Here is a 25,615-nt window from a genome sequence, read left to right on the forward strand (position 1 = left end):
TTATTCATTTTGAGAGAGAGGGAGAGAGAGTGAGCAAGCAGGGGAGGGGCAGAGAGAAAGGAAGAGAGAAAGAATCCCAAGCAGGCTCTTCACTGCCAGCACAGAGTCTGATGCGGGGCTTGAATTCACAAACCGTGAGATTATGACCTGAGCCAAAATCAAGAGTTGGATGCTCAACCGACTGAGTCACTCAGGTGCCATACGGTTTTGTTTTAATGTGCATGGGCACAAAAGAATGGACCATTTTGTTTCCTTTCATTCCCTTAATGAATACATCAGAGCATGGCCTTTGATTTCACACACAGAGTCTATTTCCAGCTCTATCACTCAGTTGCTAGATCACCTCAAAGTCTCTTTGGGTATCTCTTTTACCTTACTGAGTTTCAGTTTCCTCATCTGTAAAATGTGAGTACTAGTAATGAAATAGTAGTAATGATTAATAGATTTGTGGCAAAGGTTTGCAAAATTTGTGTGTAAATTCCACACTACAGCTCTAACCAGGTTTTGTTTGTTTGCTTGTTTGGCTTTGGTTTTATTTCAGAAAGTAGAGAAAGCAAGTAAGAGGAGGGTAGAGGAATAAGAGATTAATCTTGACTTTGAGCCCAAAAGACAATGGCAAATGAACATTGGTACCAACATATCCCTTTGTACATGCAGGTAGATCACCTGAAAACATTCTTCTTAGGTATTATATACTATATACAGAATGGATTTATAGATCTGTCCAATAATCACTGTTCATGTGGAAGCTCCCAAGTACCTAATGCCTGCTAAAAATGATTTGGCTATTTAGATCCTGTCTCTCTGGTGAATTTTGTTTCTGTCCTTTCACAGTTGAAAGCCTTTAAATTTATCTTCTCAGGGCTCTGGAAATGAAGTGATTTGATTACCTTAGTTTAATGGAGCTGAAACAACCAAGAAAGTAAGAGGGTTAATTAATTTGTTTGGAATCCAAGTTTTATTTGTAAATTGAGTATAAAAGAAAGAAGAAGCAAAAGCAAAACTGCTTGATCAGCATGGGACAATTTTAAGACCACTAACTAATTAGATTATAAACCTGTTATGGCTTTGCTAGCTTGTAGAACTCTCTAAACCCAGTTGTATAGTAATGAGCCTTAATTGTATGCCTAAATCCACAATTTGTAGTCAGAGATTAACTGGAAATATGTTGTCAGATATGTGTGCATTCTTATCTTTTATTATGGGAGATTTGGCCGTATACTTTTGAATTTATATTTTATATCTTATAGATTTTAAAATCCCTCTCTCAACCTTTATGACTCTTATCTAAATTTTCCAAAGATTCTTATAAGAAGTAATCTCAGTGAGTTGGATACTTAAAATAGAAAAACTTCTGATGGAAAATAAGAAAACTAAGCAAAATGTATTCGATGAACATTTAAGAAATCCATATTGAATTATTTTAATTAAGTTGTCTACTTTATCCTAAAGTTCTAAGTCTCCTCTATCACAGGGTATGGAAATTAGAAAAGTCTACTGATATATCTTAACATCAATAATAGTAGCACAATTAGATAGTAGGTGCATCTTGATGTACTATAAAGTGAATTCTTGACAGAAAAAAAAAAAGTTTAATTTGAATCTAACCAGTTGGATCTAACCCAAGTTTACATTAAATAAGAATACTTTAAAATTAGAACACTTTAAAAGACATATGAGAAATCAGACAAATTCAGAAGGCGGGACCTTCTAGAAGATAATCATGTTCTCTTCAATAAGTTAATGTCATGAAAAAAAGTGGCATTGCTTATATCAAAGAGATTTAAGGGACATGATAGTCAAGTGTAATGTGTAGATTTGGGCAGATAGTGGTTTGAACCAACTAACTGAGAAAGTACTTTAGGAAAATCTGGGGGAATAGGAATATATACTGGAAGTTAGATTATATCAGGAATTTTGGGGGGGGGTTTATGGGAAATGTTCTGATTAGGTTACATAGGAGAATGCCTTAGTTTGCTGATATTCATATACTGAAGTATTTGGAGTAGATAACATGAAGTTATTTTAAAATATTATGGCAAATAAGATGAAGTTAATATAATGGAGAAGATATTTAGAAGTAGAATCTAGGACTATTTATCTAATGTAGGAAGAAGAGAAGAGTTCAATGTCATATAAATTTCTGACTTGAAAAATTAGGTAGATAAAGAGACTTTTAATGTTTTTCTAATGTTATAGTTATCTTCTCAGCAGTATCTAATTCATTTTTTTTTCAATTTCACTGAGGTAGAACTGACATCTAATTCATAATTTTGTTTGAATAACTGTATTTTCCGAATTTTCCAAGAAAATTAATGCCATTGTAACAGTAATTTGTTTTATAACTAATTTTCTGAATAATTTTTATTCAAATTGCTATCTATATTGAAAAAGAAAATAAATGTCAGATATTATTTTTCCCTAAATGTAAATCTTTTAAGTCTAGTTAATTTTTCTTCATGAATACTAGTGGATTATATAAATAGCCCCAAATGTCACAAATCATAAAGCCCTCATCAGTTTTCCAAATGTACTAAATCAATGTAGAGCAATCCAGACAACTGAACTACAAAAGCGGAAAGTTGTATAGCCTTGATTTAGTTTTATTTGAATAGTACAGTGTATTGATTGACATTTGAGAAATGTAGCATTCAATAGCTATTCTCCCAAGAAGATAAGAAATATCCTCAAGTTCAATAACACCCATCTGGACCTAACTGGGCTATTGCCTCAAATTTATCCTAAAAAGTTTGCGCTTTGATCTCAGGTTGATTTGATTATGTAAGGAATCCTACATTTTATTAAAGTGCAATGTCATCTTTTAACATTATTACATTTTTTATTGTCTACAGAATTTCATAACACACAAGTAGATATTTAGAGAGAATTTAAAATTTCATAAGTTTTTAGCTATGAGAATATAAAAAATATTCTACATCATCACTTTTCACATGGCTATTTTTAAAGCCTCTCTGTGTACCTGAGTAGAGGGGATAAAGCCTAGAATTAACTTTTCTTCTTACCACTCACTAGAGACTGGAGCAGCATTCAAGATTCTTTTCTATTCTTTATGTGCTTTTTCAGCCAGTGATGCTGGGCTTTGGGAGGAAAGTATTTTACTGCTCTTCACCACCACCCTGGATCTCCTTCCATTTCTTTGATTGTAAGAACCACAAAAATAACAATGATTTAATGAGTGCTTATTATATGCCAAGTTCTATGTTAAGCATATGGCAAACATTATCTCTCTTAATCTTACAAATACCCTGTGAGGCAGGATATTAGTTTATAGATGAAATTAGTTTGTAGATTACAAAAAACAAACAAACAAACAAACACAACAGATGTTCATTAAGATCATATAACATGACCTAGGTCACACAGCTAGTAACAGAATGCTCCAAAATTCACATTTGCATACTTCTGATCATAAACTACCATGCTGTCCATTATTCTCATATTCCTTGTGTGAGTATTAGTTTTGTTAGCAATGAAGAGGGAAAACAAACAAACAAACAGATTATTTGGAAGGATTTTAGATTTTCCCAGCTTGTAAAGGTTATCATGTCAATATCATAAAGAATGACACAGTATACCTTGAGGGATCCATTTTCATTTATGCAGTTTATTTAGATAGTATAATTTATGAGTCACTAATGGCTAGATACAATTTAACATTGAAAGGAAGAGTAATAAGAGGGAGAATGAGAGAAGGCAATAACAGAGTTTAATCTTTTTGCATGCTACTTTTGTACTAAACTCCATAAAACTTTATAATCAGTTACAGTGTTAGAAAATACTGAATTCATTTAAACACTTTAGATTTTTAAAGCAAGAAAAAATTTTCTCTATATAATTAATGTATAACCAATGTTCTGTCCTATAACTAACAGTTATTTTCCCAAGTGCTATACATGACAGTATTATTTGGGGAAAAAAAATATATGTATATATATGTATACATACATACGTATATATGTATACGTGTCTGTGTGTGTGTGCGTGTATATATATATATGTATATACATATACATATATATATATAGCAAATAAATACATTCCTTTGAAAATCACTTCCTAAAAAAGATTATTTCCTAAGATGTATTTTCTACTATAAAGCTACTTCAGAAATTTACTCAACTTTGAAATTTGACAGACAAAACTTTTAAAATATACTGATTGTTGAGATGGTACTTTGTAGGAAGACAGCCATATTATTACATTTAAAATTATTGTCTGAATAGATGTAAAATAATACACATTCTGGAACACAGAAGGCTGACATAAAAAAAATAGGTATGCACATTCAGAGTTTGTTGTAATAAATGACAAAATTCCTATCCACTAAAACCATTCATTGAAGAAAAGTATACTGTTTCTAAATAGATATTGATTAAAGTAGGAAGCATAAAACTGACAGGTCTATAAAGGGCAGAAGGAAACTATTATAGAAAACAGATATGACATGAAGATATGATAGACAGATGGGAAGTATAATGAAATATAAATGGAATACAATGGAGCAGAAAAAAATGAAATGTTGAAAACATATGTAACGATTAAAAATAGGAAAGCTTGTAATAAAGTAAGGACAAATTCTTTAAAAGAGTGTTTTAAAGGGAGGTGCTGGTGGCTTCTAACCAGATGGGGCAGAGAGAAATCCATCAGAGAGCATATGGGATTAATGAGTCTATTCAAACAGAGTTTAGGATGAGTTAAATCACACGTGTTGATTACAATATTTAGGACCATGAACTTCCTCTCTGGTTTGTGACCCCAGAAGCTGTGCCTATATAATGTACACTTACTGTGGTACAAGTAAGCTGTGGTACACTTACTGTGGCTATCAAAAGAATGCCAGCAAGAACACTGTAGACATATGAAATGTAACCCTTCCTTTGGCCTATGATTCTTAATTGTTAAATTTATATTTCTACCTGAAGTAGTACAATTAAAATACCCGTTGTCTGTTACCTTTGTTGTTAATGGTTTTCTTGTTTGGTCACTAAAAATGAACAGTGCTAAATCTTCATAACACTACCTTATATTGAGTTGTTTTTTTATTTTTCTTCTTTCACCAAATCCAAAATATTTCCAATCAAAACAAACAAACAAAACAAAAAACAAGCAACATATTTGCAAGAGCTTCCTGCTTTCTCATGTCTTAATAGCAAGCCAGTATCTGTCAAGTGGTAAACTGTGTGCAAGTTTTCTTGATCCTGTGTGGAAGTTTCCTGCCTTCCAGGGGCCTTTGCTTGCCTGTAGCTGGCTTGCTCACTGGTTTTCAGGCTCTAGGCTTAGAGTTAGGACCTAATAGATGTGCTTTGAGTCTCAGTGCTCCTTAGAAATGTGTTCCAGAAAAATGAAAAGGTCCTTCTATACAATCCACAAGTTTACTGAAATTATTTTAACAACAACAACAACAACAAAATTCTTTAAAGTAGTAGTAATTGTATAAATAAAAGATTTTTTTCTCATTAAGTTTTCACTCTCTGGGCAACAGTTATGATTCCATATAAGTCAAGATGACATAATGAAGAAATTTTGTACCATGATATCTGAATGACTTGAATTCAATTCTACATAGACTTGAGTAAATCACTGAGACTTTCTTGCCTTTATTTTCTCTTCTGTAAATGAAGAAAATTGTGGAGATCTCAAACACTATGTGAAAGTTTCTAGTACAAAAGAGAAATTAAAACATTGTCTAGTGGAGACTAAACTAAAAATTTCCATACTGAGACACTTAATCTTCCTTTTTTAAACCGAATTTTCCAAAAAAGTTATAAATTTGTTTCAATTTTTTATTATTATAAAATGACTATGCAGAACTTAAAGTAGTAAGTATGGACTTTTATAGATAGAAAAGCACTCTCATGGATGTTGAGGCATAACTAAGGTCACATGAAATGTACTTCAGAATAATATCTCTAATTCCATATGCCAGTTCCTATCACTTCCTTAAGATGATTTTTTAAAAATTTTAGGATGAGGAAATTCAGCTTGCTAAATAAATATCAAATTATGTAAAAATTCTTCTTTAATAATTTGGAGAAATAATAGAATTATTAAATACTTATAATCTCATTATTTATATAGGAATTGTTCACATGTTTTTTAATTTCCAAAACAGAATGAGGTTTCTGAGGAGACAGCTGCACTACTTGTCCAGCACCAACTTACTGTCAGTTTTAGACATTGTCTTAGTAAAATAAACTTGTTTTAAATAAAGTAAATAAAAGCAGTGTCTGGTTGGCTCAGTCAGTTAACATACAACTCTTGATTTTGGCTCGGGTCATGATCTCATGGTTCATGGGTTCTAGCCCTGCTTTGGGTTCTGTGCTGACAGCATGGAGCCTACTTGGGATTTTCTCTCTCTGTCTCTGCCTCTCCCCCACTTGTGCATGTGCTCTCTTTCTCTCTCAAAATAAATAGATAGATAGATAGATAGATAGATAGATAGATAGATAGATTAGGTACATATCAGGGAGCTTTATTATTAAAAACAATGGCAGAATCTTTGGTATGTTTCAGGACCCAGGAGAAACTAGACACTGAAGCTAAAACATTTTATGAACCCAAAAGCTGCCCATGTCATCTATCATTTTCTCCAAACTAGTGTGGTTTCTTATCTCTTCACTTCCTTCACGCTTACTTAAAATATTGGCTGGCACACAGTAAGCACAATATACCTGTTCGCTAAAATAAAAATAAGTACTTCTTACATCTGTTCCTTTTTCTTTTAGCTCATCAAGATTCACAGAATCTGCATTTCATTTTGAGAGATCAAATGACAGTAACCTGACTGATGTCTCTGAATCCAAATACCCAAGAGAAAGAATCTGATTGGCCCCACTTGAGTCATGTGTCCACTCCTGGTTAAATACACCGTGCTTAGCCAGCAGGATCAAGAAATACACACATAGACACACAAAGCAATGAGAAAGGATGGGCTCAGGGCTGGAACTTCAAGAGATGTTTACTGTAGAATGTAGTGAGCCATTAGTTCTATGTACTCTATCAGTACCCATGTGCCATGCAAAAGTAGAAAATATTCAATGGAAAGAAAAAGGAAAAATTCACCGGGTATCCCCTTTTTGTGTGTGTAAATTGTATAAATCAAGGAAATCTCTTAGGTAAATTGTATCCATCATATTGAGCACAGAGAGCTATCACAAACTGTCAACAGCAGTAAATAGAAAACAGAGCCCCTGAAAATCTATTGCTCACTTCAGTTACATCAACTTCTGCTCAGTGTGTAGTTAATATCAATGTTTAGCTTGTACATTCATAACACTAATTTGTGTGTGGTTTGTGGGTGTGAAGGTCTATGTGTCTCTCTCTGTGTGTGACTCCCAGCCCTTTTTAATACCAATTAACATCTTTTTTTTTTTTTTTTTTTTTTTTTTTTTTGGTCATGTTCTTTCTCTTCTTTAGGTTCTTAGTACCTTTTTTTTTTTTTTTTTTTTTTTTAGGGGGAGGGAGTTGTTTTCTGTTTTTTAGCCAGAAACAGTTCTTCAGTATCCATTCCCTTCCTTCACATTCTTTTTTTCACAGCCAGATAAGTAATTAGACCTCAGGGTGTGACAAAGAAGTCATTTCCTTTTTGTGGGAGGGATCTTTTCTGGTCCCATAAGTCTATCTTGGGTGTTGCAGTGTTCACTACATTGAAAGGAAATTTTGTTTGTTGTTTACAGCTTCATTATATCTTTTACAGTGTTGTGACTTTAGTACCTGTCTGAGAACCTAGCACATTGCATGACTCTGAAAATATCTGTTGAATACACGAATAAACAAATCTGGAGAAAATATTTCAATCATTAATTACAATGAAATCCAGGGAAAATAACAGTTCATATCACTGCACCTAGCGCTTCCTATAGATTTAAGTAATTATAGAAAAATAATGTTTATCGATATTGTCATGGCAATCATTGGGTCACTGAGGTATTTTCATGTGCTAGACAGAATATGCTAAAACTCTTTATTCATTCTTATTTACTTATTCACTTGGATTTTTTTAAATAACATTAGCCCTCTCTCATTTTCTCCAGAGGTAAGGCCAAGAGGTAGAGTTTTTTTTTTGTTTTGTTTTTCAGTGATGCTTTTTTTTTAAATATATGAAATTTATTGTCATATTTGTTTCCATACAACATCCAGTGCTCATCCCAACAGGTGCCCTCCTCAATACCCATCACCCGCCCTCCCCTCCCTCCCACCCCCCATCAGCCCTCAGTTTGTTCTCAGTTTTTAAGACACTAAGTGAAATAAGCCAAGAGGTAGAGTTAAAAATGGATTTGGATAGCAGTCATTCCTTGCATTCAAAATCTCTATCCTCATCAGTAACTAAGACTTTGTTACCAATCAGGCTCATTTTGCTTATTTGATTGAATTATTTGTCAGGAGACTCTTTGGAGTCTCTTTCTCAGGAGTCCCTTTGGAAAATATACATTTGCCCAACAATTCCTTGGATTCTGAGATATTTCTGAACACCAGCAATGAAAACACATTGAATACCTACCTTCACTTATGTATGTGTGTGTTTGCTTGCTTGAGGTTTCTTCTTTTCTCTTAGGTCTCATGAGTCTCAAACAGTTACCATTTGGTCAGTCATAGACCAAATATGTCCACCATGTAAAAACCCAGAAATAAATAGGAATTCTGGAACATTATTAAATTTTAATCTCCTATTAGGCTATGATACCTCAATTAATCCTGGATCAGGGTTGTAAATGTATGATATGAGGGCCAGTTCACAAATTTAAAGAAAAGAAACAAAAAGAACAAAACAAAAGAAGAGAAAAAAAGAAAGTATGGAAGGAAGGAAGGAAGGAAGGGCAGAAGGGAGAGGGTAGGAAAGAAGGAGAAGGAATACAAGCAAACAAACAAGCAAACAATAACAGAAAATTGCCCATTCTAACTATTAACTTCTTAGAAGCAAGTATAATATTGTATTCTTCTTATAGCTTACACTGGAAAAACTATTGCAGTATGCGGGGCATATCAGCTAGGGCTCAACAAGTTTTCAATCACAACTGTAGGAAGTCAATAGTCTTGCACATTTTTTCACTCAGTAAACATTTATAGAAGACTTCCTTATGTTTAGGCTCCTGGCATATCTTCTGAGGGAGTAGGAGCTTACAGAAAAGAGCCAGTGTTCATCTAAATGGATCTAGGCAATATACAACTTTAAATTTCTTAGAAATTGATTCCAATAAAAATAAATGATTAAGATATCTTTAATACAGAAATCATTAGGTAAGGTATCTGTAAAACAGTCCTTCATTCTTGGCGAGATATACCATACTGATTCTAAATTCTTAAGGTCATGATTAAACACATTTAAAGTAAAAAAAAAAAAAAAAAAAAAAAAAAAAAAAACGAGAGAGAGAGAGAAAGAGACAAAACCCCCAAACCTAACTTAGTGAAGGATTAAACTGATTAGTTAAAAGCAGAATTACTTTTAAAAAATCAAAATAATATGGGGCTCCTGGGTGGCTCAGTCAGTTAAATATCCAACTTCAGCTCAGGTCACGATCTCGTGGTTCCAGAGTTCAAGCTCCGTGTTGGGCTCTGTGCTGACAGCTCAGAGCCTGGAGCCTGCTTCAGATCCTGTGTCTCCCTCTCTCTCTCCCCTCCTCCACTGTTTGTGCTCTTCTGTCTCTCAAAAAATGAATAAACGTTTAAAAAAATCAAAATAATATACCTCAGATATTACACTACATATTCTTAGAAATCAATGGGCAGCACGATAAAGTTTTTTCTATACCACTGGTTTTCTAACCTGATTCTTAGTTAGAATCCCCTATGGATCTTAGTTAGAATCCCTCCTGGTTAAAAGAGACATCTGGAGGGGTGCCTGGGTGGCTCAGTCGGTTAAGCGTCCAACTTTGGCTCAGGTCATGATCTCACAGTTCCTGAGTTCAAGCCCCATGTCGGGCTCTGTGCTGACAGCTCAGAGCCTGGAGCCTGCTTCGGATTCTGTGTCTCCCACTCTCTCTGCCCCTCCCCTGCTCATGCTCTGTCTCTCTCTGTCTCAAAAATAAATAAAACATTAAAAAAAAAAAAAAAAGAGAGAGAGACATCTGGAGATCCTGATATAGAAGGCTGGGGATGGTTCTGGTAAATATTGTAAAAAAAAAAAAAGAAAAGAAAAATGTTTCCCAAATAATTCTCATAATCAGTCAGATTTAGGACCCAGTGCTCAATTACTTTCTGTAACATATTAGCAGCAAAAGATACAAAATAAATTGCCAAGCTTTAATCAGTTCCTTTGTCCTGTCATCAATCAGCAAAATCCTTAAAATATCTTTTTTACTTCAAATGTTTCAATCAAAACACACTGTCCTTCAAATTTTCAATATCCCTTAATCCTCATGGAAAAATAAATAAATAAATTGAGCCTGGGAAAGGAAACATAAGATAGGTGTGCCTTTGACTCCTTCTTGCCTGACTTCTTGCCTGCAAGGTCAAAAATTTTGAATGCACAAGTCTGAACATGTGAACAGTTTGATTTCTGTATAATGTAGACTGGGACGCTGTTAGGGGGATTGCATTCTATTGTACCTGTGGTTTCCTTTTGTCCTATTATCCATGAAGCCACTCACACCTACAGCTAGACTTAGAACACCAAGATATCCCCAGAGCTCAAGCAGTTCTTTGAACTGCGGTCTGTTACTGTCTGGAAAACTGAGGTGCCCACTATCCCCACACACTGGTGGCTATTCACTATGAAATGCTCACAATAGAGAGGTTAAGGGGTGGCCTAAAGACACTGTAACCCCAAGAACAATTTTGAAATGTGAATTAGATATATTTCGTGTATTAACCTCATGAATGAAGAACCTATCCATCATTCTAGACATGATGTTGTGGTTTTTTTGTTGTTGTTGTTTTTTGGGGCAGAGAGGCTGGTGCAATCAGCACAAGATTATCCTAAAATTCCCATTTTATTGCCAGTACTTTGTGTCTTGGGAAACCCCCAAATCATTTTCATACAATATTATCCTATTTTCATCACTGCAAGAGAAAGGCAGTGTGCAAGGGAGAGATACATAAGTAGCTGGAGGTTTAGTCATTAACATGTACTCAAATAAATTGTTGACTCTCACAAACAATTTTTCTGACTTTCACAAAAATTAACTATAAATGTAAAATCTACTAGAATAAAACTATTTAAATAAAATATTCAAATTCTAATATTAGGGTATAATATGAAAAAATCATGAGGGCCATGATAGTAAATTTTTGTACTGATTTAGTACCAATGTTTAATTTGAGATTTACAAATTATTCACATGTTTGTATGTTTACTGAATTAAGTTTTTGTTTTTCTTATGCCATTAGAACATGAAAGCATTTAAAATAGCTTATCACTTTTTCCCTATCCAACCTTAATTGTGAAACTGAATAGATGGAAAACAAATATATATCACATTTTCCCCTAAATATAATTCTTCTGCACTTTATATCAGTGTTCAGTATGAAATATAATTGACAGGTAAGTAATTAAATTTCAATTCTTATACATTATTTTATTTTCTGCTTAACTTATGTGTTTCTTTTGTATATATATGCTTATGTATAATACTTTTCAAAATTGTGAATTCCACTTCACTACAACTTTCTTTCAAAATATTAATGTCTGTATATCCAGCATTCCCTACAGACTCAGTCTTGTTCCCTGTATGAGCATCAAACGTGCCTGGAACATAAGAAGCACTTAACAAATCATTGTGGTATAAATAAACCGATTTAACCAAGATCCCATATTTTCAAATTTTGGCTGTTTTCAATTCCATAATATTAAAAACTGACATGTGATGACTACAGCTTATTCATGGAACACAGACATGATTACTTTCTTACTATTAATTCCTAGCTGCAGGATAACCCATAGAGTACATCTTACTGCTTTTAATATTTACATTTGAGCTGTAGTCACCATTGAGATATAAAAAAGACAATCTACATGAAAATAGCATTTTGAGAGAAGCTGGTTTCAAACTGAGAGCTGAGACTACCGTATGTCTTTTGTATTTCTAATCTGATTTACTGGTTTCACTTAATCCATGGTCCTTTCAAACTGGGGCATGCAGAGATGAAGAAATGAAAAGGTCCCTGCACCGCATGTTTAGATATTGAGCAGAGGCTGGTACTGAGTAGCTTTGCCAATTAACACCTGGGCCAGCAGTTCGGAGGAGACACGGGGCACTATTGAACCTTTCAGGCATCCAGTGTTTGGAAAGTTAAAAAAGATTAAACATTTCATTCTCAAAATTATATTGAGTTTCAAACAAATTGAAGACACTGCAAGGGGTATCATGTTCTGCATCCTTCAGAGATCCACAGCCTAGTATTTGTTTATTTCTTCCTACCCCTTAGATGAACGCTTTGATGTATTATATGAGAGCTCTAATTTTGGACGGGAACTGGAGTTCAAGTTACACCACTTAGTGGAGCAACAGGGTCTCAGCTGAAGTGGTGAGAACACTCATTGTCTATCAGTTACCTGGAAAAGCAGGGCTTTTCTGGTTGGCCTGCCTTCAGGTAATCTCACTTTTTAGATCTTTGTCACAAAAGCATCAGAGAAGAAGAGAGCAAAGCGATGGGGCAGAAATGAGGCAAAAGCGACTTTAAATGATACCTACAAAGCAGTGCAAGCTCTTTGAGGCACCAACAAACTTACCGTATCCCAATGAGGAAAGGAACAGGGACTTTCGGCCCTGAGAGCAAGCTCTCTGTGGTAGTGCAATACACTTGTTCCTTTTAAGCTAGTCTGTATTTATATTCTCATTTTCTCTTTGACTCCTTCTCTGTTCTTTCTTAATATTTATTGAAGTACATATTTGTTTGTTTATGTGCTGAGCTAAAATTGAATAAAGGGTAGTATTAAGGTACAAATGTATACCGAAACTACACAGTGAAAAGTCATGAGCTGTTGGGGTACCTTCATATTGGATTTCCAGGTATCAAAATGTGAGAACCCCAAGAAGAGACAGTTCACACTGGGAAATACTGGATTGATTAGTGAGGTGTCCCTTCCCACCTACAGATTCATCTTTTAAATTTAAAGAACAGAAAAGATAAGTCTTATTATAAAAGCTGAGGCAAACAGACATATACATATAGACATATATAGAGACAGTACAAGGAAATTTTTGGTATTTGCTATCCTGAATTACATTTTGGTAACATGTACTTGCAACTTCTTAATCGAATGACATCCGGTAGATCTGACACGTTTCATTCTATTTTTCTGGAAAAATGACCAAAAGGGAATTTTTTTTTCATTCTCTAATAAAGAATAAACTGGGGGGCGGGCGCGGGAAACGCCTGGGTAGCTCAATTGGTTAAGCTTCCGACTCTTGGTTTTAGTTCAGGCCATGATCTCACATGTGGGTTCGAGCCCCACATCAGGCTCTGTGCTACCAGAGTGGAACCTGCTTAAGATTCTCTTTCTTCCCCTCTCTCTCTCTGTCCCTCCCCCCTTGCTCTCTCCCTCTCTCTCAAAATAAATAAATCACTTAAAAAAGTAAACTAGGATAAGTTACACATTAATTATGAGGGTGGTATTTTCAAGATATGTCCCACAGAGCAACATTGAGACAGTAGATTTAGCTCCTGAGAAGCTAGAATTGCATAGATTATCCCTTGGTCCACACTATTTATTGATTTTGCAGGTGAGGGAAGGAGAGCAGCAAAACACAGACAGGGGTGAGGTTGGGTACACTTCACCTGGGAATAAAAAGGGAGTTGATGGCAAAGAGTTTGATTTTTAAAGATAAATGGTTGTGTGAAGTCTGAGTTCTCTAAGAGACACCGAGCTGAGAACAGAGCTGAAAAGGTTTCATAGGGTGACTGCGTGAAAGAATATGAGAAATCTGAGAGAAACCAGACCACAATGCAAGTCTGACCCAAGGGAAGAAGAGAGGGAGAGATGTTGCTAGAAGTGTGGTAGACTGCCATATAGTCTAAGGAAGGTTTGACAAGGTCTTCAGAAGCCTTCAAACCAAATTTTTTTTCAAAAGGGTCCTGTGTCAAAGCATAAGAGAGTCTTAAAAAACTGAGAACAAACTGAGGGTTGATGGGGGGTGGGAGGGAGGGGAGGATGGGTGATGGGTATTGAGGAGGGCACCTGTTGGGATGAGCACTGGGTGTTGTATGGAAACCAATTTGACAATAAATTTCATATACTGAAAAAAAAAGGGTCCTGTGTCTCCCAGAAACCTGCTGCCTTAGTGTCCTGCTCACGTCCAGCTTTTGGCTGGGAGCAGCCTGCAGGAAGCATGCTCTCAGTGCTAACATGTCTGCGGATTTCCGAATACAGCAGCTGGGTCCTTGGTCCACACCACAACCTGTAGCCAGAGCTCTGTGAGATGCAATAAAAAGGAGGAGAGGAAGATCACCTAAGAATTTTCATTAAGTAATTTACCAAATGCCTTTCATGAGGGCTTCATATGAATTATTACATTTAATGGTTACAATAATCAATCGAGATCAGTACTTGTAAGTCACAATTTTAAAAATGAGGAATCAGACGTATGGAGAGGTCAAATAATTGGCCTAAGGCCACAAGCTAGTTAATGGGGAATAAGCAGGAGTGAAGGAAGGTCTAACTCCCATACCCAAGCTTTTAGGTTCTGAAGGGGAGCGTGGGTGGCTCAGTCGGTTAAGCATCCGACTCCAGGTGGTGAGTTTGAGCCCTGTGTTGGTCTCTGTGCTAACACCTCAGAGCCTGGAGCCTACTTGGGATTGTGTCTCCCTCTCCCTCTGCCCCTTCCCTGCTCACACTCTGTCTCTGTCTCTCTCAAAAATAAATAAACAAAAAAAGTGATAACTTCCGGAGTTAAGTGGTTGAAAGACAAGGAGAAAAACAAACAAATGAACAAGAAGGTATAGGGAGAAAAAAGAACTATAAGAAAGAAGTTCATGTTCATCTTTCTAAACACTAAATCCTTTAGCTAGCTTAGGTGAAGAAAAATGAGTGAAAAGAAGAAAGATTCCAATTTCGTTTTTCGCTCAAACTGAAATTGTGAGACCATTTCTGAAACGTCTGAAGAATTAAAATGTGTCTGGATGATGCCATCAATAGTTTTCTGAGGTCCTTCCCTATTTTCAGTATCAGTATCTGTCCAAAAGGAGAACAAAACAAAACAACACAAAACCTCTGAAAATATTTTAAACACTTTGAAAGACTGCTAAAGTATTAGCCTATTCAAGGTTTCAAGGTGTCATTTTGTCTGAGGCAGACCTCCCATGGAGGGATGAGAAACAAAAATACATACTCCAAACACATTTTTAGATGTAGAGCCATCCTTTCTAATATATAGCTGAATGGGTGATTTTTAAATGGGTTATAATAAAATAATACTTACGAACTTTCATATTATCTTTGTAAAAGTAGTACTTATATAAGACAGTCTCTTAACTTTCACAAACCTCTGTTTTGTTTTATTTGATGAATTTAAAACTGTCAGAAATAAAGATGAACACTTTTTTATGATACAAGGTAGTAAAATTTACCTATCCTTTGCTAGACATTGAATATCTGATTGAGTTGTAAATAATTGTAGATAGATAGGATCATATTAAATGTAATCTTTTAAAAAGCAGTTTTGAATTATCTGAGCTAGAGAAAAGAATAGATATGCAAGCAATTAAAATGACTTACAAGGCAGAAGAACAATGGCTAAATCTTAGAAAAACTAAGAACCAGGAAGAAGCCCTGTACACTGTAATGATTCAAGTGCACAACCTGACACCTGCTTGCCTGGGTTTAAATTCTGATGCTTAACAGCTACATGCTTTTGGACAATGTGCTTCAATCATCTCTACCTCATTTTAATCAACTGTAAAATAGAAACGACACTTCATGAGATTTCTGAGGCAATTAAGGTAGGATATAGTATTATTCCATCATGAAGAATATTTAGAAATAATTATTAGCAATGTAGTTTTAACAAAAAAAAGGAGAAAGGGTTAATGTTGAATTCTAAATAGTAGTCAAAAGGATGGCCGATGGCTAAAAAAGTCAAACTAACAATACTTTGTTGAAGATTTGTTCATAAGATATTTTTGAAGAGTGATAATAGTAATAATAACATATTAAACTGATAGCAGTAAGATAGGTTTCTAAATCTTTTCTCTAACTTGGATATTTAACAGTTCTTTCTATACATTTTGGTGTGTTTTTCATACCAAGATGTGTTTTTTCCTAGTTCTCAAAAAATGTATTTTAAAAAAGAAAAAGACAAACCCTATACCCACTGTTCAAAAAGGGTCAGGTATATCTTATTCACAGAATATTCAGTTTGGGGTTTTAAGAGGGCAGTTTACCCATCAGTGTAATGAGTAAAGCCAAAAGCTAATTATTCTTGAATATAATGGATGTCTTCAAGACTTCATCAGTGTCCTCCAGAAAAAGACCACCAGATATACACCAGTAGTCCAACAATGTTGGGTTTATTACTTGTTTCAATGAAAGAAATAATACACTATGGAGAACAATGGATCATCTCAACATGAGGAGGTTACAAAACATTGCTATTTCAGTATGATGATAGGTGATTATGACAGGTGATTCAAGTATAAGGTCTTTACTATGATCAGGTGCTGTCAGGAAGCAGAAACAATTCCATGATTTGATATCTTAATACATATTTTCTGTAAGACAGGAGAAATGAAAAGAAGTTACATTTCCAATTAGTAAAGAAGCAGCAGTCACTCCTGTTCCCTGGGGTTGGTGAGGAGAGGTTTGGTATTTTCGCGGGTTATACTGTGAACTTGTGTTTGTTTGTACTTGGACAAGATCACAGCGTGGCCTTGTTTTTTGATTAATTTCAGCACAGACACAAAGTGTCCTTTTTGATTTTCTTGCTCTCTGAGATTATTTATGTTCTAAAGGAGAACACCTCGGCCTAGCTGTAAACATCTGGCCAACTCCTAACAAAACCAAGGACTAGATATAAGTGTTAGGTCATCTTCTGATGGCAGGAGAAGCTTTTTTCTTTCTCAAATCCAAACAGAAAAATCACAATAGCATATATCTAAGTAGTCCGTGTATATTAGCTGCTTATTATGTGTAACAAATAACCCTGGAAGTTAGCAGCTTAGAACAATGAATATTGGTTATCTCAGAGTTTGTGTGGGTTACGAATTTGGGAGTGGGATAGGTGGGTGACTAGGGCTCAGTTACCCTGTAACTGTATGATGTTACAGTGAAGATGTGGGTTGGGGCTACAGTCATGAGAAGGCTTGACTGGGATTAAGGGATTAGTTTCCAGAATGATTCACACACATGGCAGTTGACAGAGTTTCTCAGTTTCCCACCCAATGCGCTTATCCATTGGATTGCTTGAATGTCCTTACAACATGACAGTTTGCTTGCCCCAGAGAAAGTGATCTCAAAAATCAGGATGAAGTCTACAGCATCTTCTATGACCCACTGTTAGAAGTCACAGTCATGATTTTTGTAATATCTTACTGGTTATTGATATGGACTGAATGTTGATGTCTGCAAAATTCATATATTGAAGTCCTAATCCCCAATGTGATGGCATTGGAAGGTGGGACCCCTGGGAGGGAATTAGGTTTAGCTCAGGACATGAGGTGGAGCCCTCTTAACGGGATTGGCACCCTTATAAAAAGAGGAAGAAACCAGAGCCCTCTCTCTCTGCCCTGTGAGGAGACAGTAAGAAGACTGCCATCTGCAAACTAGGACAAACTCTCACCAGACACCAAATCTGCCAACACCTCTCAGCCTCCAGAACTGTGAGAAACAAATGTTTGCTGTTTGAGCTACCCAGGTTGTAGGTTTTTGCTAAAGCATCCTGAACTAAGACAGTGATCCCAGTCACCTCAATTCATTGTGAGAGGGAGCTATTTAAGCACATGAATACGAAGATTCAAGGAGCGTTGATGGCTATCCTAGAGGCTGGTTACTACACATGTCCCAGAGTAAACAGTACAGGAAGTTTGTACTATATGGTTTGTGGCATACAGCAATAGGTATTTTCCCTTAACAAAATGACTGAGTAGAAATCACAAACCAAGTGGCATCTCACAAAGCACAGAAACATATAAACAAGTAATACCAAGAGAACATATCTACAGTAATAGGAAGCCCCTATTTTTTTTAATATGAAATTTATTGTCAAATTGCTTTCCATACAACATCCAGTGCTCATCCCAACAGGTGCCCTCCTCGAGGAAGACCCTATTTTAAGTAGCCTTGAGGATTCATAATGTATAGGATGATGATGTTTTCCATGTGCTAAAATGAGAACTCGGGCAGACAATAAAGGAGACTATCTGGGGATATTACCTTTACTACTGAATTTATTATGTCAATAATGAGCAAACCCAAACAACTTAATATGAAAATTAAAAAGCTTCCAAAGAACCTATCTGACTGACTTAGAAAGATACAAGGTATTCTGATGGCATTTACCATTCTGTCATCTGTGCCAAAGGCTTATATTAGTAGCATGAGAATTCAGCATTAAATTCTAATAAAGGAATCCTGGACCACCCAAACTGAAATAAATTTTCTTCCTGTCCCTTCCAAAAGCTGAAGATGTAAGAATGTTGAAGTTAAGCTACCCAGGAGCAAAGAGACATGTTAAAAGGAGAACATAGTTGAAACAAGAGCTTATCTCAAGGGCAGTGAGAAATCTTATTATTCAGTAAATTGGGGGAAGTTACAACACATTCACTTTCCTAGTAAACATATTAATGCCACAGGATTGTATTGTTCAAGCTTGAGGGATAGGAAAACCCCACTTCAATGGGAAAAATTATTTTCATTAATTCCTGAGTGCTGATTTAGATTCTGTTTAATCGTCTTTGGGGCTCCTGGGTGGCTCAGTCGGTTAAGCGGCTTACTTCGGCTCGGGTCATAATCTCGTGGTCCGTGAGTTCGAGCCCCGATCGGGCTCTGTGCTGACAGCTCAGAGCCTGGAGCCTGTTTCAGATTCTGTGTCTCCCTCTCTCTCTGACCCTCCCCCGTTCATGCTCTGTCTCTCTCTGTCTCAAAAATAAATAAAAAACGTTAAAAAAAATTTTTAATCGTCTTTAAATATGTAAAATGACAAAATTAGGTGTAAACTCATAGCTCCTGTAAAAGAGTCAAAATAAAACATGTTTTAAAATGGAACATGATAAAGTGCTTAATATTTAAATTAAGAGAAGATGGTGTTCAGAAAGGGAATCACTTACAAAATAAATATGATACGGCATGCCATAGGACTGGTTTCATTAAATGCAGCACATCTCTAGAACCGCATGCCTTGGGATAACTCAAATCCTCCATTACTTCCTGTATGCAGAGTATACATGTATCACAAAAAATTGAGTCTTTCTCTGTCTTTTGACAATAGCTTATTGGAGGTAAACTATTATCATTGCCAAAATAATTCTAAACAGAGATACAGAGAATATACTGTGATGACATGATTTTAGTTAATTATAAAATGCTGATGCCGACATTATAACACACACACACACATACACACACGCACATATCCAGCATGTAATGGATATGCGTGATATTGTGTGTATATATTTAGATTAGCGTTAAAATACACAAATCTGGAAAATAAACAGATAAACCCTGATGATCCCTACGTATGTCTTTCAGAGGAAAAGCAGGGGTAAAACTTTTCCCTTTGAATTGAAGTGAAGGGGGGAGGAGGTGAAAGACTTAAAATTTCACTGAGGGAATAGTTATTATTAAGAAAATGTTAGGGTGAGAATTAAGATGAAATATATACTTACAGAGGTATTATACACAAAAGCTATAGCACCCGTGTCAGGTAAGTATCAACAACTGGAGTCCAGTAGCAGAGTGTAGTTTTATACATATCTATATTTCTTATATGTTAAGTGTATTGGTTGGGGACAGATATTCTGCAAAATCCATATATATTATGATCCGTTAAGAAACTTCAGTGGAGAGTAAAGGGTAGAATCTGCAAACAGGGATTGCTTAAAAACTCACTAGAGTTATATTCCAAAGAAAACCAATTCCATTTAACAGTGCCAGATACTGTATATACAGAATACCATTACATGTGTTGTTCGTGAAGCTGTTAAGTTCTAGAATTCTAGAATGTATTTTGGTGCTTTGTTTCCTTTTTAAATTTAAACCAAAAAAAAATGACAACCTCCACGCTTCCTTTTTTATTTGTAACATCCTGCTAACAAAGCATTTCCCACTAGTCCAAATGACAAGGTAGTTACAACTGAGAAGAGTTCACAGGCTAGAGCACCTGTCAGAATTATATCAAACCAGCATCCAGCTCATATACAATGGACAAAAAAAAACCAGGAAAATCAAGAGCGAGTCTTTTCCTCTTACTTTCTGAAGGTTATGTCTTTTGAACCAGAGGGAGTACACACTTTTAAAACTTTGCTGGCAGTCACAACAGCCAGCTTTATATAGGAGAGTCTCTAATATTTGTAACTCAGGAAAGTGGGAAGAACTATTTCTGATATAAGAATGCTGCCATAGTTGTGCCCTCCTGTATAGAAGCTGGCTTTAGTACAGCAATTTCCTCTGCCCAGTACTGTAAAAGGAGCTTTGGTTTAATGTGAAATACGCTGTTTACTTATAAGTTTTCTGGCTTTGAAAGGCTAAAGTGCAATCAATCATCTAAAGGGAAGAACTTAAAAGATGGGCAAGTGTAAGTAGATGCCATTATTTTCATTGGCAAGCAGATGTCAATTTTTTTTCCTTGTATTTGAGTTGAAATATCCCTATTGTTGAGTAAAGTTGTGATTTAAGCATTCACTCTTTTAGCCTTATCTTTTAGAGAGATGAATTCTTGTACACTATGTATTTTGTGACAATGAACAAAGCAAGTGATTCAAAGAGGTGAATTTTTGTGTATTCATTAACTTAATTTTCATGGTTCACTTTTTAAGGATTTGGGGAAAAATCTTTTTTTTTAAGATTTAAATCTTTTTTTAATGTTCATTATTTATTTTTGAGAGACAGAGTGCGAGTAGGGGAGGGGCAGAGAGAGAGGGAGACACAGAATCTGAAGCAGGCTCCAGGCTCTGAGCTGTCAGACCAGAGCCTTATGCAGGCTCGAAACCACGAACTGTGAGATCATGACCTGAACTGAAGTCGGACGCTTAGCCATTCAGGAATTGGGGAAAAACTCTTTTAAACTGCATACACATATAGAAGCTTGAAGAAAAACTATTTTAGCTATTTAAGCATATTATAAACAGTAATAAAATTATTGAAATGGATATATACATTCATTTGTGAGATTCCTTACTTCTATGTCCATTTCACTTCAAAGATAAATCTAATAGTTTTCTATAGACACATAATGTGCACATAACACAGATTTAAAACTAAATTTAAATATTCAATTCACTGGCGTGTCTCAGTGGTTCAGTCGGCTGAGTGTCCGATGTCGGCTCAGGTCATGATGTCATGATTCATTAAGTTTGAGCCCCACGTCAGGCTCTGTGCTGACAGCTCAGAGCCTGGAACCTGCTTCAGACTCTGTGTCTCCCTCTGTCTCTGCCCCTCCCCTGCTCATGCTCTCTCTCTCTCAAAACATTTTAAAAAAAAATTCAATTCACTGTAAATTCACATCACCAGTCCTGGTTTATAAAATCATTTTTATACCCTTATTAGCCAAATAAAATTTCATTGTAAATCAAGGAGTTGGTTAAAAAAAGACACATTCAAATCTCAGAAATTCTCTTCAATTGTTATTAAACTGATAATAAATATAATAATGGTTCTTTGTCTTCTATGTTTCTTAGATTATGCTTAATTCTAAGTCTTCTGATACTTCAGAGTATACACCTTTTTAGGGAGTGGCTAAAATTATCAGAAGGTCTGAATTAAACATTATACATACTTTTCCATGAATTATACTATTGCTATTTATTGAATCAACACAATTACCTTATAATTATATTTGGAACTAAAAAGTACAATTGCACCTCATTTATACAAAGTTACTTGGAAAGATTTTATAGAACTAAAATCTTACATTCTTAAGCAGCAAAACTTGTTAAAACGTTGATTACTTTCATAAAAAATGCATAAATGCAAAAACTTCTGTATTATCTTAATTCAAGTAAAATAAATTCCAAACAACACTTTCTGAGATTACTTTCTGAGAATAACAGGTTGCTAAACCACATGCCATCACCAAGGCATGCATGCTGTTTTTGAGAAGGCCTGTAACTTTCCTGGGTCTTAGTTGCCTCATATGTAAATTATAACAGCTTCTATAAACAATTTTTGTATCTCTAAAACTATATATGATTTCAGTGACACCCCCCCCCCAAAGTCTTGGGAAACTCCATTCTCACTCTCTCTCTCTCTTTTTAATGTTTATTTATTTTTGAAAGAGAGAAAGAGAGACAGAGAATCTGAAGCAGACTCTGCACTGAGAGCAGAAAAAACCGACACAGGGATCGGAGTTACAAACCTGCGAGATCATGACCTGAGCCGAAGTGGGATGCTTAACTGACTGAGCCACTCAGACACCCGGGAAACTCCATTGTTGTAAAAGAAGCAAAGCACTATATTTCCTTGATGGAAATATTCCAGAATAGTGATAACATTTACTGAAATCTTAGTTTTGCCAGGCAATGTTTTAAGTAATTTACATGTATTAATCTGATTAATCCACATAGCAACTCCATGAAGTAAGTGCTATTGTTACCCCCAGTTTACAACTGAGGAAACTGAGATCTAGAGAGTATAGGAAGCATGCCTGAGTTCATACAACTAGTAAAGGGAGTAGCAATCTGACTCCAGAGCCACTTTATATGACTTCACTGGAAAAAAAAATGACATGTTTTAGTTATATGTGTTATTTTCACACTATTTCAATTCAACAAACGTGAACTGATTTCCAGTTATTCAGAGGTGCGATGGGAGACATAATGACAAAAAGCCATCTTTAAACTTGAGAATATCACAGCAGTTGAGTTATGCAAATGGTTAAATGTGACAAGAGATCTGTACCAGGAGGTATAAGAACCTCCATCCCTGGTCCTTTGACTTACTAGCCAGGCAATGTTAGGGAACTCAGCTACCTTAACTACCTTCTCAACTACCTTAACTACCTTTTTTTTTTGCACTCTGTTTTCACAATGTGCACTATGTCTAAAAACACATGCCCTTGGGGCGCCTGGGTGGCTCAGTCGGTTGAGCATCCGACTTCGGCTCAGGTCATGATCTCACAGACCGTGAGTTCAAGCCCCGCGTCGGGCTCTGTGCTGACCGCTCAGAGCCTGGAGCCTGTTTCAGATTCTGTGTCTCCCTCTCTCTCTGACCCTCCCTCATTCATGCTCTGTCTCTCTCTGTCTCAAAAATAAAATAAACGTTAAAAAAAAAATTAAAAAAAAAAACATATGCCCTTTTATTTCTACAAATATGCTTTTTTTTAAAGTATATTTATTTTGAAATAGTGAGAAAGTGCAATCAGGTCTCACTCACAAACTGTGAGATCATGAGCTGAGCCAAAGTCAGATGCTTAACCAACTGAGCCACACGGGCACCCCATACAGATATGCTTTTTTTTTTCAAGATTAAAGGAGGGGGCACCTGAGTGAGTCAGTCAGTTAAGCTTCCTACTTTGGTTCAGGTCATGATGTAGTCATCTGTGATTTCAGACCCTGCATTGGGCTCTGTGCTGACAGCTCAGAGCATGGATCCTGCTTCGGATTCTGTGTCTCCCTCTCTCTTTGCTCCTCCCTTGCTTGTGCTCTGCCTCCCTCTCTCTCAAAAATAAGTAAATATTAAAAAATAATAATAAAGATTAAAGGAAATGATGTACTTTGCAGAGTAAAAGGTAAATGTTAGTTATCTTGCTATTAATAGCAGTTATTTAACTACTAATTAACAAAAGAGACATAATGTAGCATACGACTTAAATTGGGAAGTTCAGATATACTTTCAATCAAGATAGCAGAAGTCTTCCCCCACAGCATTTAAAATGAAGTCTTTGAACTCTCTGGGACTTTCACATAGTGAAAGCAATTAAACTTATTAATTTATAAAGTATTTTGTGCTTCTTGGATGAAACTGATTAGGAAAACTTAAATTATTATAACAGTTTCAGATTTTACCAAACATATACATATATGCACACATTAATTTCCTGGCATTTATGCCATGCCATGACTTTTCTCCAAAGACCCCACAGCTTTTCATAAATTTGAATTTAATTTCATAGTTGTTAATTTTCACAACTGAAGAGTTACAGAAGCACCTGCAATGTTTTTTTGGTATAATTCTACTGCAGTATAGGTATTTAGTAATCTGCAAATTCATGAGGATCACTTCAAAGTAAACCGAAAATCCCTGTGCAAATGTTACACATGGCGAACTTGCAGATAGTGTAAGACGACTGCCATGTACTTTCTAAATCTTCACTTTTTCATGCAAAGTGCCCAATGCCTTTTCATCAGTGCTCAGTGTGTCCTAGATTTCAGATCTTTACCCTCTGGTCACTGTCCTAAAGACCTGCTCTGACATCTACAATTTCTACTTCCTTCCTTTTAATATAGGCTACAGAAACATTGACCTATCTAATTTTCCTCCCATACCTTGCTCTTTATCCTGCCATGCTATGTTGGTACAGAAAGGTTGGCATTGCACAGTCCATCAGCTATTTACCATAGAAATGATACTTATCCCATTGACAAGCTAAACAAATTGGGTTCTATTCAAAGGAAATGGTTGGCTCCTACCCCAATGAAAAAAGAGTAAACCACTATACACATTTTGTATACTTCTCTACCCATAGTGTAGCTATGTAATACAGTCTTGATCAATGAGGGACAGACTTTGCCTCAGAAATTCTCAATGCTGATCCATGGAAAAATAATTCTATTATATCCAGGGCCTAGCCATTTGTACAAAAATCTGCAGGAGTTTGAATGCACTCATTGCAACCCAAGGTCAAATTCCTTGCTCAGTTCCAGATATCAGCCAGATTTTAGATATGGAATCAATTGTTTAAAGTTGCTATATCATGGTGAGGAAGGACCTCCCAACACCATAAAAAGTATGTATGATGATGGCTTTCCCACTCTTGGGGAAAGGGAAATAGCCAGTTATTTCAAGGATTATACACCCACGGTCTGACTTCACACTGGAACTAAGAGACCCAAAAAGCTATCACAACTGCCCTATCATGAGTGAGAGCTTACAGAGACCAAGTAATAAATGGGATCCTGGCTAAGATTCTGGCTCAAGTGGGCCCACAACATCCATAAACCCAACAAGAAATCAGTTCCCCAGTCCCCAAATATATAATTGGAATGGAAATACTTAGCAGTTAGAGTAACTCCCACATTGAATTCTTAGACTATGAAATAAGATAAAAATAGATTAGTGCCATCAGTAGAGACTTAAAAGAAACAGGACTGTGTCTCTATCATATCTCCACTTCATTTGCCACTCTGGTTTCCACAGAAACCAGATGATTACTGGTGATGCTACAGAGCACTGCAGGCTTAGCCAAGCAGAAATCTAGGCCCAGGTGCTGTACTGGTCATGGCATTTTTCATAGAGCACATTAGTAAAGTCTCATGTACATGCAGTGTGATCACTGACTTGGTAAATATT

The sequence above is a fragment of the Panthera tigris genome, chromosome B1 (genome assembly GCF_018350195.1).
Source record: "Panthera tigris isolate Pti1 chromosome B1, P.tigris_Pti1_mat1.1, whole genome shotgun sequence".
In the NCBI taxonomy this organism is placed as follows: Eukaryota; Metazoa; Chordata; class Mammalia; order Carnivora; family Felidae; genus Panthera; species Panthera tigris.